This window comes from Podarcis pityusensis (genome assembly GCF_964106645.2).
Source record: "Podarcis pityusensis genome assembly, chromosome: 13".
In the NCBI taxonomy this organism is placed as follows: Eukaryota; Metazoa; Chordata; class Lepidosauria; order Squamata; family Lacertidae; genus Podarcis; species Podarcis pityusensis.
The window spans coordinates 27334678-27350943 of record NC_138038.1 but is presented as its reverse complement, the minus strand read 5'-3'; the positions used below and the strand labels follow the sequence as shown (position 1 = coordinate 27350943).

The 16266-nt window shown below is 41.7% G+C and overlaps 1 protein-coding gene across 9 annotated transcripts in view; it reads left to right on the top strand.

Moving 5' to 3' along the window:
- The first annotated feature begins 45 nt into the window (after positions 1-45).
- MAPT (microtubule associated protein tau) overlaps positions 46-16266 on the top strand; it is an 81591-nt gene continuing 65370 nt past the window's right edge. The window contains exons 1-3 of one of the 9 annotated variants that reach the window (XM_080978628.1): positions 46-706; positions 1965-2017; positions 6218-6376. The gene's annotated coding sequence lies outside the window, so the exon portion shown is untranslated. Of the gene's footprint in view, positions 707-1964; positions 2018-5975; positions 6377-14373; positions 14601-16266 lie in introns of those variants that run through there. The other 8 variants (XM_080978616.1, XM_080978627.1, XM_080978619.1 and 5 more) reach the window with 8 other exon arrangements.

Sequence of the window (16266 nt, the reverse complement as noted above, 5' to 3'; positions counted from 1 at the left end):
GTTTTGTGAGGGGTTTTTTGAAAGCGCCCAACGGTTTATCTGGCTCGAGCCTCGCTCTTCGTTCTTTTCTTGCTGTCAGCGTAGTTCGCACTGTTAGGCAGGCAAAGGCAGCCAGGCGTAATCGAGGCCTAAGGCCCAGCACTTGGTGGTTTCTCCTCAGTCTTGCACGGCTCATAGTTCTCACTTAGCCCTCCCTCTCTCGAAATGCTTTCTCCTCAGCACTTCTTCCATATTTTTATCCAGGCTCTGGAACACTTTTATGTCCCCCCATTTCACTTGGAGGGGGACCATAACTCCTCGCCAGCACACTCTCTTCAGTTGAAGGCAGCTTCTGTATTACGTTTTCATTCTGCCTTCGCCTTCTTCAGAGCTTGGGATGGTCTATGTAGCCTCACCTTTTTATTCCCAAAACAATCCTGTGAGGTAGAGTCAGACTTGGACTTTAGGTTTTAAAAAAAAGTCCAAAACTGGACACTGCACCCACCAGACCGCTTTTGACTTTGGTTTTTTATACCCGCACCACTTTCTCCTCTGGTAAATAGGTTTTGCTGAGGTGGGGATTTTTGGAACTCACTGGACCATCATGCGTGTGTTGACACAAAATGTGTATAGAAGCAGGGAACCAACCAACAGGGCCTGCCCAAAGCTTTTTGGCACCTGAGGCCAAATAACAACATGGTGCCCCCAACCTGCCAGGGAGGAAGGGGTGAGTGAAGACCTACATCAGAAACAAAGGGGGAGGGAATGCAGATCTACATTGATAACAAGGCAGGAGTGAAGATCCACAGCAGAAATGGGCAGGGGGTGTCAAATCAACCTTACCTGATGGTTGAAGTGGGTGGGTGCAGAGCTCAGGAGACCACAGAGGGCAGCCCTCACTATTTCCTCCCTAGGGGTGGGAGGAGATCAGCAGTGCCTCCTATTCCTCAAGAGGCTGCTGCAGAGGCAGCAAGGGGAGGGGGGCTGCCAAGGTGGTTGCCGATCCAGACTCCAAAGAGTGTGCTGCATCTGCTGCTGTCACTGTGGCTGCAGGCAATGCATACTTTGGAGGCTGGATACTGCCTCCTGAGGTGGTCAGCTCACCTGGCCTAATGGGTGGGCTGGCCACGGGAACCAATGCCTCTGTTAAAACACTTTTCACCTCTCAAAAGCTCATCTTCCTAGCCTCATGAAATACTGGTGCTCATACTCCAAAACACTCATTTAGGTTCATGGAACTCTTACTGTGAAGTTCACTTCTACACAGCTTCAAATTCACATTGCACTTGTTGAGGCACCCTTTTTCCTTACACCTGCTTACCCATTTGCCACTCTTTGACCTCGCTCCAGTATATTCCTTTGCAGTGACACTCAGACTCACCATTCATGCCGCTTCAATTTCAGCTCATACAGTTGAGCATCATTCTCATTCGTATGAAATATGTTTGCTCCTATGCTGAGATTATCCTCACTTCCCTCACTGGAGAACATCTGTTTAGACTCTGGCACACTACAAAGAGCCTCATCTCTCTCACTCTACAGACACAGCCTTACAGAGCTAGTGTTCACACTGCTGCTTGTCGCTATATAATTTTTTTCTATTTAAAGTAATTTATGTCCTCTCTGCCCTCAAGAGATCATAGTGGTACACATTAAAATCAGTAAAAACAATATGAACACAACAACAAAACTCACAGCAGCCCAGATATCTAGGATGGCTCAAAAACCTGATAGAAAAGAAAAGTTTTGACTGCCCTAAATGCAAGTAGTGAAGGAATCATAGAGAACTCCTGAGGATGGAAGTTCCAGAGGAGTTGGGGATACCATATCAAAGGACTTCTCAGAGTCTCCACTCACGCTCTGAACAGAAACTCACTGTAAATGTGAGGCTGAGGCTTGTACTTCTGTTAAATACTTGCTGTCTCCGCACCAATCACCTCACACTCCTATGGCTTTCATAATTTATTTACACTCTTCCTTTACAGAAAGTGAGCTCACTCTTAAATTGTGTGATGAAAAGATGTTTCAGCTAAGGCTGGTAAGTCAAAGTTATTCTCATGTGCAACATTTGTGTACCCTTCTACGTTTCACAGTTTCCTGCATTTGAGCCAACAACCTTCAGATAACTGATATTCCAATGCTCTGCAGATAAGGCTGTTGTTTCAGTTATTTTAACCTTTTCCCAAGTGCCTTTGGCCCATATATGAAACTGGGAGCGAGGTTAGGACATAGTTCACCGGAAGTCCTATGTAAACTGTTGGGAAGTATCTCCACTTATTAGTTTGCCACAACACATTGTCCTAGGTTATGTAACAAAGCAGATGCTTTACAGAGCTAAGTTATTTCCTTAATAAAGAAACTTGTTTGACCTTTTTAGCAGTCTCTTTTTCTACAGAATCCCATCTTATAGCTATATTGCCACAGAATTGGAGGGAATCCCAAAACCCCATTTAGTCTAACCTCAAACTCACTAAAGGTAAAGGTACCCCTGACCATTAGGTCCAGTCACGGACGACTCTGGGGTTGTGCGCTCATCTAGTTCTATTGGCCGAGGGAGCCGGTGTTTGTCCACAGACAGCTTCCGGGTCATGTGGCCAGCATAACTGGCAAACCAGAGCAGCGCACAGAAACTCACTACTGTACAGAAAATTCAGCAAGCGTCACAAGTTAAGATAATGATTTCAGACCTTTATGTACTACTCTTTTTATTTGAAAGACTGTAATGTTACACTTACAAATTAAGAGTTCATAGTCAACATCTTATTCATAAAATTTATTAATCCCTTATTCAAAAAATAAAATTGCACAAATAAAATTGTAGATAGAGCACAATTAAAACCAACAAACCAACTAAAAAGAAATATACATAAAACAATCACTTTAAAATAAATATAAAATCAATAAGTATTTTAAAACCCAGTGTCATAGCTTGCACTGGACAAAGTACTTGGACACAGATTTTGTTTTTTAATTAAAAAAACATTGTTCAAATCAGTATGGTACATAAGCAAAGCATGGGTCACCAGCACAGCAGGTGCACAGCAAGGTTAGCAAGCTGAAACGTTGATCCAACAGCTGACATGCCCCTGGGCTCCTATTATAAAAGCATAGGGCAAGCACAGCTTCTGCATAGTGAGTGGAATGTGTCTTTAGATTAAGCAAGCAAGCAGGCAGGCACTCTTTCTGGTGGGCTGAACATGAGCTGTCTATTCACACTGGTGCTGGAATCTTTGTGTCCTATGTGACAGGATCCTGACAGTACTGCCTCAGAGCCAGAATGGGAATCAAATACTGCCTTGGTGGGCAGAGAGGCAGAGGCTGTGGGAGGCAAAGGTTCCAGTGGTACAGGAGGCATGGCAGGCAGGGGCTGCCTTGGAGTCAAAAGTGGGTGTGTGACTGAAATGGGGCATTGGGATGACAACCCACTGGGACCCCAGGATCAGATTCCTCGTCTGCATTTTAGCTCCCAGAGCTCTTAGATTATTGTTGCAGCTCCATGCAGCTTTCCCAATCCTAGATCAATAGGCTTCTCCTACCCCTTGCCCTGATCTAAGCAGCCCCTCCAAGGTGTCTCCCCGGGACTGATTACATCAAATCTAGGTACATAAATTATATGTCTGACTAAGTTTGATGAAACTATTTTGCCACATTACCATTGAAAAACTAATCCGTCCACTAAGTATTTACTTTTAACAGGCAAGGCTTACTATTTCAAGTTATCCCCAGAACACTTCCACATAAGTTGTTAAATTCAACATCAGATGACGATAAGAATCCACGTAGTGCATCATTATTTGCAAGTATCTCAGCAACCAGCAACTTGCAAGTCAGTACAGTGGTACCTTGGGTTAAGTACCTATTTTTCACTCTATAACACGCACCAGACCATAACACGCACGTAGTTCTTAGAGGAGGAAAACAAGAAAAAAAAATATTCTAAACGAAATAGTGGATATATGATTTTTGTGGTTCATGCTGTGGCCACAGACATGTGATCTGACAGTGAGTTTGGAGTAGCCCAATGCAAAAATCCTGAGGATCCATGTGGATCCATGCTTTGTAACCATGGAGGAGGGAAGGAAGGGGAACCATGGATCCTCTGCTCGCGACTGCAGCAGATCCCCCCCCCCCCGCCACCCGCAGGCATTCGCTCCATAACACGCACAGACATTTCCCCTTACTTTCTAGGAGGAAAAAAGTGAGTGTTATGGTGCAAAAAATACGGTACTTAACTTGTTCCGGAGGTCTGTTCTTAACCTGAAACTGTTCTTAACCTGAAGCACCACTTTAGCTAATGGGGCCTCCCGCTGCTGCCGCGCCACCAGAGCACAATTTCTGTTCTCATCCTGAAGCAAAGTTCTTAACCCGAGGTAATATTTCTGGGTTAGTGGAGTCTGTAACCTGAAGCATATGTAACCTGAAGCATATGTAACCCGAGGTAGCACGGATGGTGGTCTGACTTCTGACAACAAAAGTACTGGTAGCTTGATTCTATCTGCTATACTTCAGGAGCTGCTATGTTTATTATAGACAGCTATAACCGGGGGGGGGGGGGGAGCAGTTTAATTGCTATATACTGATCCTGGATAGAACATAGTATCACAATAATATACCGTATTTTTCGCACTCTAAGACGCACCAGACCATAAGACGCACCTAGTTTTTGGAGGAGGAAAACAAGAAAAAAAATATTCTGAATCTCAGAAGCCAAAACAGCAAGAGGGATTGCTGCGCAGCGAAAGCAGCGATCCATCCCTCTTGCTGTACTGGCTTCTGGGATAGCTGCGCAGCCTGCATTCACTCCATAAGACGCACACACATTTCCCCTTACTTTTTAGGATGGAAAAAGTGAGTCTTATAGAGCAAAAAATACAGTACTTTAGTGATGGGTGGCCATCTGGTTAATAACTGAAGGCCTTACTGTAAATATATAATATATAAATATAATGTATAAATATATAAATATAATGTATAAATATATAAATATAATGTAAATATATAATATATAGTGTATGTGGTTAACAAAAATGCATATCACTGACATAATTTGCATATTGGATAACCGTATGCTACACTAGATTAAATTTGGTTTTAGGAGATCCATGTTCCAATATCTGCTGATCCCTAAAGTTCATAGAGGAGCCTTGGAATAGCCTGTCTCATAAGGTTGTTAAGAGGCTAAAGGGAATAACAATGGGGCTATTGTATCATTTCTTGAAGCACTATGGAACTTGAATGTTTGGAGCCAAAGAAAATTGTTAAGGTTTGAAATATTAAACCCTTCAATAATGAATTCCTAGCAGCTATGGATTCAATTAAACTATATTCCCACTGCTGCTTTTTGTATCAGGAGTGGCAGGGCTGGTTCTAAAGTAACCTGGTGTTGGTTCTGTTCCTACATGTGGGGGTGGAAGGGCAACACACTGTCCATCATACTGACACTGTTGAGAATTTGTAGCAGGTTTCATGTTTCAAATGGTAGCATTCAACTTCTAATTCACATCTACTCATATTTGGGAAACAAATTTTCTCACTAGCATCCTTGCTACAATGTGTTGTCAGTTTCTCTGTCTCCTCCTGCTTTTCATTCTGGTCCATCACCCGGTCAGTGAACTAATAAATACATGTTGGGTTTCTAACTTGTGTAACTTGAAATAATATATATTCTAATATAAGGGAAATATTTGGCAAGGATACTTCTTCTTTTTCTAAGTTCCCATTATTTAAAATTAATTGAAATGTATTAGAGGGGAAGGACTCAAGCTGCCTAAATACATAAATTGCTGGGATCTGAGACAAGACTAGACATAGGCTACTTACTCCCTCAAATCATCTGTGTGGGACAAGTTTTTAATTTTTTTGCAGGTTCTGGACTTACGCAGACTTTACAATTTTCTGTCATAAAAAATGAGGGATAATACCCCAAAAGGGGATTGTAAATACACCAATTGTGAGGTTAGCTGGCTAGCTGGCTGCTATGGTGACAGAGATCATACGGATACCTTAGGCAGACAGTTCTGTCACAGACTCATTGTGGAACCTTAGGGGAGTCATTTAACCCTTTGTTTGTCCATCTGTACAATGGGGAAAGTGTTCCTTTCTGGTAATCAAGTGGGGGCTGTGTGTTATATTCAGCAGGTGTTCCTGCTACACTGAGTGCCATAGGGATGTATGCTTTTTATAAATAATAGCAATCAAGTGCTGCATAGCTACTGAGCAGGGTCCATATTGTCTGCAGGTTGACAGATACCTGGAAGCACTTTTGGAGAGTTTTCTGCACACCGAACAAGAAAAACGTGATCTACAGAACTGGAATTTGCCTTTGAAGACTACAAAATCTGGGAAGAGTTTAAATGGTGAATCCCAGGAAAAAGTATTCAAAGGAATCTTTTATAAGGTAAATAGAATAAATATTGGTATGCATGTTTATGTCGTTTAGCCTTGCAGATAATTGCAAAAAAGGGGGAGAATAATACCAATCCACACAGAGATACAGTATGTGTGTTGCAAGATCACTCATGTGCTACATCTAGCAGCTCTGACTTAGAATAAATCACTACTTATCTAAGAGAGTGGTTACATGCAAGACAAATGTAGGCTTTTTTATATTAATGTAGTGGATTTCATTCAAGTTTAGAGGTTAGTGTTAACCAGTTGCTAACCACACAATGGGTGCAAATGAACCCAGATATCTGTAGGATTTCCAGAACAGTATAGAAAGTATAATTGCAGAAAGAAAGAGAAGCAACAAATTATGCAGCCAGAAACATTATTTTAAAGATCTGACTAACAGAGACATTAAGAGCAAGAGGGAGCTTGTAAAATGCATGTCTGGAAATACTTTATTTAATGTTCTGTGGTATTGGGTTTAACTATGGTCAGCAACATTTAGTTATGAGCCAAAAGTGCCCACTGAAGTCATTTCATAGAATCCATCATATCATTGAGAAAAATTTTACTGGTTAAATCTCTGTGGGTTAGACGGCTGTTGAAGGCACAGAATCAGGGCTTAGAGAAAAAGATAGCAGCCTTTCTTTTAGTTTGTTTTATATGTGTCTTAAAGTACAAAAGATAGTTTTCTGTCTTTTAAGAGAAGTAATCACTTGTTGTATGCCCAAACATATATCAGACTAAAAATTGCCAGTGGTTGTGTCTTCTTCACAGGCATGGGGACCCCTACCTTTGTCTACTTCAGGATGAGTATGAATAAGCACACCTTTATATCATTAAGACACCTAAGCACACCAAGTTGATCTCCTGAGAGTAATTCAAACTATTTACGTATGTTGCTGCAGGAACCAAATAGGTAGCCCCCCCCCCCCCCAGTAACAAAAATGTGGCACAAAATATTATAGCTTTGGAGTACAAAGGTTAAGTCTAAGGGGAAAATAAGCTTAATATTTTGAACCAATTAACCTTTTTAAAGTCATGGAGGGACCCTAAATCAGACAAATCCTATGACTGTGGCAGAGAATTGCTTGTAAGCAATATCTCCTCTTCTGAGTAGTAGTACCCTTCCTGTGAAATGTCTTTAAAAACTCTGTATTGATAATCTTGTATCATACTTTATAAGTTAGTGCTTCAAAACTTACCTATGAGTATGAATGTTAATTCTACCATGTGGCTGAAATACTTGGAAAATGCTTCTCCCAATTCAGTTCCCAGGGTATCAGCATATATTTTATCCAATGTTTTAATGCTTCAAGTAGGATCCCTAAGTGCTGCTGATTAGGCAATTAAATATTTAGATGAAAGAATAAGTGCTTTTCTGAATCTATTTCAAGTGATTAATGCTAATTGGATTTATAAGAAAAGTGTGTATATTCTAGGGAAGTAGTGCACAAGTATACTTGCCCTGTCTTGAATGCATTTCACAGGATACATTTTATATCCCTAAGGGTGGCTTGACTTCCGCAATATTTTTATTTGGATTTGTACCTAGCTCCTGCCAACCTAGCAGTTCGAAAGCACATCAAAGTGGAAGTAGATTAATAGGTACTGCTCCGGTGGGAAGGTAAACAGCGTTTCCATGCGCTGCTCTGGTTTTGCCAGAAGTGGCTTAGTCATGCTGGCCACATGACCCGGAAAAACTGTCTGCGGACAAACGCCGGCTCCCTCGGCCTGTAAAGCGAGATGAGTGCCGCAACCCCAGAGTCGTTCGCGACTGGACTTAACTGTCAGGGGTCCTTTACCTTTACCTTTAAATCTCACAGACTCCAAGTAATTTCAAAGTAAATTTAAATATATACAACAGACAATAATAAGCCACACCATTCTGTCTTCCACCTTGGCTCTTCTTTTCTCACCCACGGCAGAGCCCTTTCCCTGGTCTCAGTTACATCGTCACTAGCAGCCATTGATAGCCCTACCCTGCATCCACATACTTGCTGACAGTCAAAGAACTCTATTAGTGAGACATTTATTTCCTCCCCCAGTCAAGCCTCTATTCTTGCATGAGGTAGACACTGTGATGTCTCCATTAATATTTTACTTAGTATTTTAAATGTCATGGTTTCAGAACAATATCAAAGCCCTTCCAGAAATTGCCACTGATGCCTGCTCTTTTGCCTTTTTACACTGAAGAACTCATGCCCTTTCTCTCATTGAAAAGAGGGGTAGGCCCCAACAAATTGATACTTTGTTCCTTATAATCCCAACCCTTTTTGAATTCCATTAACTGAAAAAAATTATAATACCTCACTCACTAGTCCCATCTCATCAAACAGAACTTCAACTATAATTGCCAAACTGCCTTTGGCAGTCACCCTCAGACTGTGGAATAACCAGCCTCATATAAGCAATATGCTTAAGTCTAATTAATGCACTACAGGATTAAGACCATAGAATTCTCCTTTAGTACCTATATTTTTGCTTGTATTCATTCAACTTGTTTTTATTATTGCTTGTTAGCTGCCCTGAGCCTGGCCTTGGCTGGCGAGGGCAGGGTATAAATAAAAATTATTATTATTATTATTATTATCACCAACAGAAAACAAATATGTCTAGCCTCAGGGAGGGATGGGGATAGGCAGGACATCTTGAGATGGTTGAAGGTTTTAGGGGATCCAATGGTGTAAGCCCCCTAGTATGGACTATTATTCATTGGAACACACAGGTTTGAAGGGCAAACTTCTATGCACACTTACAAGGAAATAAGTCTTGTACAGTCGTACCTTGGAAGTCAAACAGAATCTGTTCCAGAAGTCCACTCAACTTCCAATACATTCGGAAACTAAAATGTGGCTTCTGATTGGCTGCAGAAAGCTCCTGCAGCCAATCGGAAGCTGCAGAAGCCCCGTCGGACGTTCAGCTTCCAAAAATAGTTCGCAAACCGGAACAGTCACTTCTGGGTTTGCGGCATTCGGGAGCCAAAACGTTTGAGAACTAAGCTGTTTGAAAACCATGGTATGACTGTATATAGTGGGACTTATGCCCAAGCAAGTGTGCATAGAATTTGACTAGGGATGTAAAAAGTTATTGATTTTCAGTCCAACTGATGTTTGTCGCAAGCAGCGCTGTTCCTGTTCTGCTGCAGTTTGGCTTGCAACAAAAACGACTTTATTAATATCACTGTCCACTGCAGCAGAATTTTATGCAATTAATTAATTATTGTAATGCTATTACACTAGGGTTGCCATATTTAGAAAACCATGACACCTCAAAAGTTGTTGAGTACCCAAAATTGTTGAGTGCCTGAAGTTGTTGAGCTTTTTTAAGGAAAAGCTCTACAGTTAATATTTTGGAACTTTAAAGTTTTTTTATGCATTTTCAACATGATTTAACCCCTGTTGCCGGTATGACGGCCCTATTACACAACGTATCTCTGCAAAGGAGATTTAATGCAAATAGGGGAAAACATCAATTACGTAATGTTTGGACTGAAGACAAGAACAGCAATGAATAGGAATTGTTTTTTCTGGGTTGATTTGTTTTTTTGGACATGGGACAAATAAGCAGACATCAGTGATTGCAATTTCTGTTTCTATCAGTGTTCTCTGACATCCCTAGATGTGGCTGCACATAACCTTTCTCTGGGAAAATTGGTGAACGGCTGCTCTAGAATGCTGTTGGTTTGCTTCCTCAGCAACTGAGGGCAGAAGTGTGAGCACCTTAGCATGGACTTCTTCTCCACTGTGTTTCCCTCAGCTTCCCTCACCCCACCCCCACAATTTTCTTTACGCCAGCGTTGAAAACATGTCTTTTTTATCATTCTTATTTTTTTAATGCACATAGTTTGTGTTTTGTAGGTTGTTGTCTCTTGTGCTTGCTTCTAATTACTTTGATTCCCCCTAACCTAAGTAATTTCCCCCCTTGTAATGTTATGCTAAGGCACTTTTCACATTCAGTGTAAGATTCTGCTACCTTCTAATGTGTGGATTCTCTAGTTCCTGATTATCTTTAATGTTGAAGCTGGCTGAAAGGAAAGTAGGTTAGATGAGTACATTTGCAGAAGAGCACCAGTTGGTGTAGAAGGAGTTAAGCAGTCCTCGTTCCCTCATGTTGATTCTCCCCTGTGAGTGTCCCCTACCCTAATATTCTTTGTCACATCAGTAAACATCATGCTGGGAACAAATATTTACTAGTATAAAGTGTTATTTGGGCTTGAAACATCAACATGGAAACTGGCACACATGCTCAGATAACAGTCTGCATTTAAACGATGAATCCGATCTTGACCCCTGCCCCCATGTTTCAGGAGAACAGGAAGTATGCAAAAGAGAATACAATATAGTATATGCCATGAGGACTGATATACTGGCATGAAAGTTTATACGCTTGCTCAAGATAGCATTTTAGAATTTTATTGCAGCTTAAAAACTGAGAAATTTATTATGGTATAAGTATCTGTGGACTAGAGTCCACTTCATCAAATACATGTATTGTCATATTTAGTTGGTAGGTACATACATGTGGGTGTAGAGTGAGAAAATAGTAAACACTACGGTCAGACGATTAAATGCAGAAAGTAAAATTTGTGACAATTCAATTAATTGACCATTCACAGCAGTAGTAATTAAGGGCAGGAATGGTGTGCAATACAATACTGTACCTCTTTACAGACTAAGAGGTCATATAGAAACAAGGTAATTTACAACATGATTCTCTGTTTGAAGTTCAAATACTCAGAGACTGATACCATTGTTAATGGTATATAGGTTCTGGACAAGTTTGTCAACCTGAGTTTGATTTCCATATGCAAGACCTCTCAACACTGTGCTTTATTAGTGATAATAATGATGTATCTAAAAAAGGCAACAAATAAATTCCTCCTTAAGTTTCTAGTGCTTAGTCGTTCAGATAATGCTCCTTAGGTTTAGCTACTTACTGCAGCTTCTTCAAAAGAATTATTACCATCCTATTCCATGGTTACTTATCCCCTGTAATTGGATTTAGGGATGGGAAAACTGCAGGAGGTTTCCCTAGTAAGACAACCCTAAGTATTTAATTGTGTTTCCTCCCATTTTGATTAATCATTAAATAAAAAAATCAATAATGATTTGGGAACAGAACAAGAATCACAGAGACATACTGAGAAAAGTCAAATAATATTCTTTATAACAATGCATTTTTAAAAAATTTGTACCAACATTAACTACATGTCTCTAATTTTGCATGAGAATATGTACAATCAGGTAGCAGAAATTGTGTAAACAGGCAGTTTAAAAACACACTATTGCTGCTAAGAAACACTTTACAAGGGACTACACTGCATGTGTGTCTTCTAAATCTGAGTAAGTCCAGTAAAGCAGCAACTTCTGGCCTGGAAGGTCTGGCAATACGGGGTGACTCCTCAAAGAGAGGTGCCTCCAAACCCTTTTGTTCCCCTGAACTTGAGAAGGGGATCAATGCCAGACAGCATGACACAAACTGAGATTTCACTATTCTACTTCAAGTATCCATAAGGTAAATATGAATTTGAGGCAGATGCCTATGGCATTAGTGCTTATCCTGCAAATGCACATGCAGGAACAGAGGCTGGCAACTATTATGTACATGCTTACCTGTGTGTAAGGTCCATTGCACTTACCGTACTTTTGACTACAGGATAGAGCTGCATGGCAATAATCTGATGTGCATTCTGTCATTTCATATGCTGTAGATGGGGTGGTCAATCTACAGGTTTACAGGTGCTGTAAACACCTTTAAAAAAACTTTTAAATAACGTGGCTAGATTCAAGCTTTTTGGGTTGTTTAAAAAGCAAACACCATTGCACTGCTTCCCTTCTCCATAAGCTCCGATAAACAACTATCCAACCAAGTAGTCTCCTTAAGTATCTCTATACTACTTGTGATAGATTAATGAAATATTAATAATGTGGATCCAAGGAAAGGAGACTCTTTGAGAAATTGCACCAGTACTTCAACAACTTCCACCCATCAACAAATGGAAACCAGACCAGTCCACACAGTAGGCTGACTTTCTGGACACCACTGTCGCTTAGTGCAGCACAAGCCAAACAGAAGAAGTAAGGCATCCTTTAGGGCAAAGATAGGGAATCTCAGGCTGTTGGCCAAAAGTGGCTCTCTGGGCTCTCCCCAAGTTACAGCTCTCACTGGCCCTGCTTTACACCCTCCTTGAGTGCTATTACTCATAGCTGGCCTACCCATGAGGCAAAGGGCCACTTCAGGCAGTAGAAGTGCAAGAGGCAACATCCCACCCGCCTGCCCCACCAGTTCCGCTGCCAGAACACCCCCCACTTGCAGGTTTCAGCAAGGGGGGGTGTGATCCAGTGGCAGGGGTTGGCACATTCATGTTTCTCCTCAGGTGGTGAGATGGGATGGGCCTTCCTTGTTGTTACCTGACTGGAATGTGTCCTTGAACTGTGATGTTGCCTCTTGGTTGGCTGGATGAAGGAGAGAGGAGGTGGTGTGGTGGTGGGGGTGTTTGTGTAGAAACTAGTCTACCCTACAAAGGTAAAATTCACATTAGTTGTTCTGTGAACCCTTGCTTCTGACCATGTTTGCATCCCCTTTGGCCTGGCCCACAACATAAGAAGCAAAGCCAAGCCTCCGTCAACAAGTAACAGCATAAAGGAGGAGGGGTGCTCAGGTAGTAATCCTTGATGCAAGAATAGTACATGTGTTCCTATTTTAATTTGTGTAATGTTGAAAGGTATGATAGATACTAAATTCTGAACGATTAATAAAAAGTAATGTCTGTGACATTGCCATTCCCAGGAATTCTTGCCCTCGCTGCTTTGTTCCCTCTAGTCCTTAATTTTGCTGCCAATCCCCGCTCCAAAATGCATTTCCCTTTAAAAAAGCAACAACCCCAATACACCAGGATAATAACATTGGACTACCATTCAGGGTTGTTGTATACTTTCTCCTCTCTCAGCAACTTTCTCCTCTCCCAGCAAGAGGCATATAACAACAGTTGCAGTTGGTTACTTTGCAGAACTGGCGTAACTCACTCTCCCATCCACAGCCCTGCCCTCTGCAGTATGGGCATAATAATGATGAATTGTCTCTATGTATGTATTGGCAGAGTGTTTTTTAAATGATTACAAACTGGGGAGGGGGAAAATCTAATTAAGATCCACATTAGAAATATATTGCCTTTGCTATTATCTTTTGTTTTGGGTTGACACACTACTTCCCAGTCACAATGATACTAAAATCCTGGATAAATGAGTTGTTTTCTATGGGGCAGCAATCACTTTTCCACAGGGAAGAACAGTAGAAAATGCTTAAAAGCAAATGAAGATTTTCTTTCTCCAGAGTCTTCTAGGCAATTGGTCTTCTAGCCTCCTCTTTGTTTAGCTGGCAAGATTTGCTTTCCTAAATGTCAGTCATTACTATGACTTCATTTATTGGCTAAAAATACAGACAGATGGGAGAGGCTAGTTCCTCACAAAACAAAAATGCCTGCACATTTTGGCTTCATATTCCTGATTCTACAAGTGCTGGGATCTTTCATTTTTAAAAAGTATGATTGGGAATCTGGGGATTATGGCTAATGAGGGAGCAATGCGCCCCCTTGCGGACGCCCATGGTATATACCTAAGTGTAAACATGCGTGTTCTGGGAGCAGGGATGTTACAAAACGCTTTCCAGTATGACTTCAGAGTGGGGCACCACACTCTTATTATAGCACTATAACAAACACTGCTTTGTCTGGATCCTGCTGCGCTGACCTTGTGTCCCATGCGCTATAAAGAACGGTAACTATCATTATTTGATAAATAGGGCTCACGCCGCGGCTCCAAAAGGAGGTTTTTTGGTGTGTTTTTTGTTTAAACCCGGCTTTTCCAAAGAAGACAAAGAACACATTGGGAGTCGGTGTAAAGCCTCCACGCATGCGCTGGCGGTCGTAGGGAGGTGTCTGAAAGATGAGACGGGCGGGCATTGTGCGCGTGCGTGGGAGAGCCATCTCGGGCAGCCTTTCATTGTGGGAGCAACCTTATTTCTCGAGGAGCTGGGAGGGCCCTTGCGAGCGCGCATATACGAGTTCTTCTTGGGAAGGTTCCGGAGCCTGTGCGCGCTCCCGTCGCTAGATAGGCGCGTTCTCTTTCTGTCTGTCTCTCCCTCTTTCCTGTCACTCCCCCTCCTCCCGGCTTTGGTGAGCGAGACTTTCCAGAGAGCTCTCCCTGCAGCAGCATTAGCAGCCGCAGCGCCAGGTAGGGTTTCCCAGCACGGTGCGATCTGCTCTTAGGAGAGCAGCTGCACCGAGGGCCTTCAGACTTTGCAAACCTTTGGGTGGTGGGGATGGACGGGCGGGGGTGCGTTAGGCGTACAGGTGCGTGCGGTTACGCAGTGAATGCGCTTGCAGTGGCTGGAGGGAGAGGCGCCGCGCCAAGCAATATAGCTTTGGATCCGATGGCTTCAGTACGCGGCGTAATTCCGTTTGCATATGATGTCGGTAGATCTCTTAATGCTCTCTTCACAGTTATACAACTCTCCTAATTTTCAGCAATCTGAACAGCATTCATCTCTTCTCCTTTAACCACACCCCTGCCTCTGAAAAGAGGAGCCCTATTGCAAAGAAATACGCACTCGCCACCTGCCAGCGCGTGTGGCAGTACAAATACGTTATTTGCCTCCCTGGTCTATTGTAGCTTTATTAGGGCTCCTTTCCATCATCATTCAGTGGAGAGGCTTGTAATCGTAATGCAAAATGGGGCAGTAGGGGTGTGTCTCTTAGGATCTCAAGGGTAGGCTTAATTGTATGTATCTCTTTATAAATATTTTGTAACAAACAACATCTACTTTTATTCTTTTTTTTTGAAATAAATAACATTGTATAGTAATAAGTTGCTTGGAATGCAGTTTTTGCTTGTTTTTGGCAATTTGAGGCACACTTTCTTTTTTTCTTTTTAAAAAACACCCATATGTAACATTTAATTTTATCATTTAACAAATGATCTGCTAACTTTATTTGGAATTATAGGTGAATTTTAAGGAACCCCTTTTTTGACCCTGTTAACTGTCATTTCCCCCCCATCTCTTGTCTCTGATAGGTTTGGTTTCCTGCTTGGGAGACTGGTTTTGATTGTGAGGGTGATGGCGAATGATAGGCTGTTGGTGCTGCAGTAGGTGTGGATCTTGGAGAGAGAAAAAGGGTGGGCTCTCCTTCATATCAGTGGTGCCATGTTTTGCAGTCCATGTCATATTTCCAGCATTGCTTAGATAATTATGATGTTGGGGAAAATAGCCTAAGAAAGGAAAATGTATTCTGTGTTAGCTTTTTTTTTTTCATTGTGGAAATCGGAGATAGGGTAAATGACCTGCACAGTACTCTTTTCTACGAGCTGAGTTGCTTTGTTCCTCTATATGGGTCAGTATTATGGGATTTATATTTAGGATTCTTAATTCTTGGGTGTAACAGTAGCACAAGACTGGTGAGTTGAAAGAGAATGAAAATGACTCTCTCCCCCTTCTCCATGCATATTATGTTAATAGTTACTGTTCTGAGCAGAAATATAACAGGGAGATAGATGATTCCTGATCAAGATGTGGTGGAAAGCTGGGGGGGGGGGGGAGCGCACACAGCTTTCTAGAGAATCATAGTCACCCAAAGATTCCAGCTTGATTATTCTGTGCATTCATTGTTTTTCTCTCTGTCTCAGATGGTTTTCTCTGAGAGAAAAATGGATCTGAGTGTAATAGCAGCAGCTGGTCACGCCCCTGCTAGGCTAGAATACATGGATGCAAAGTGCAGTTCTCATTGGGTAAAGACTGTGGTATGCTCCTGTAGTTTTGGGTGGGGATAGAGAGGAAAAAACCCTTTTGTCTACCAGCAGAATTGGCATTAAAATAGATGCCTTGCTAGAATGAATATAGAAA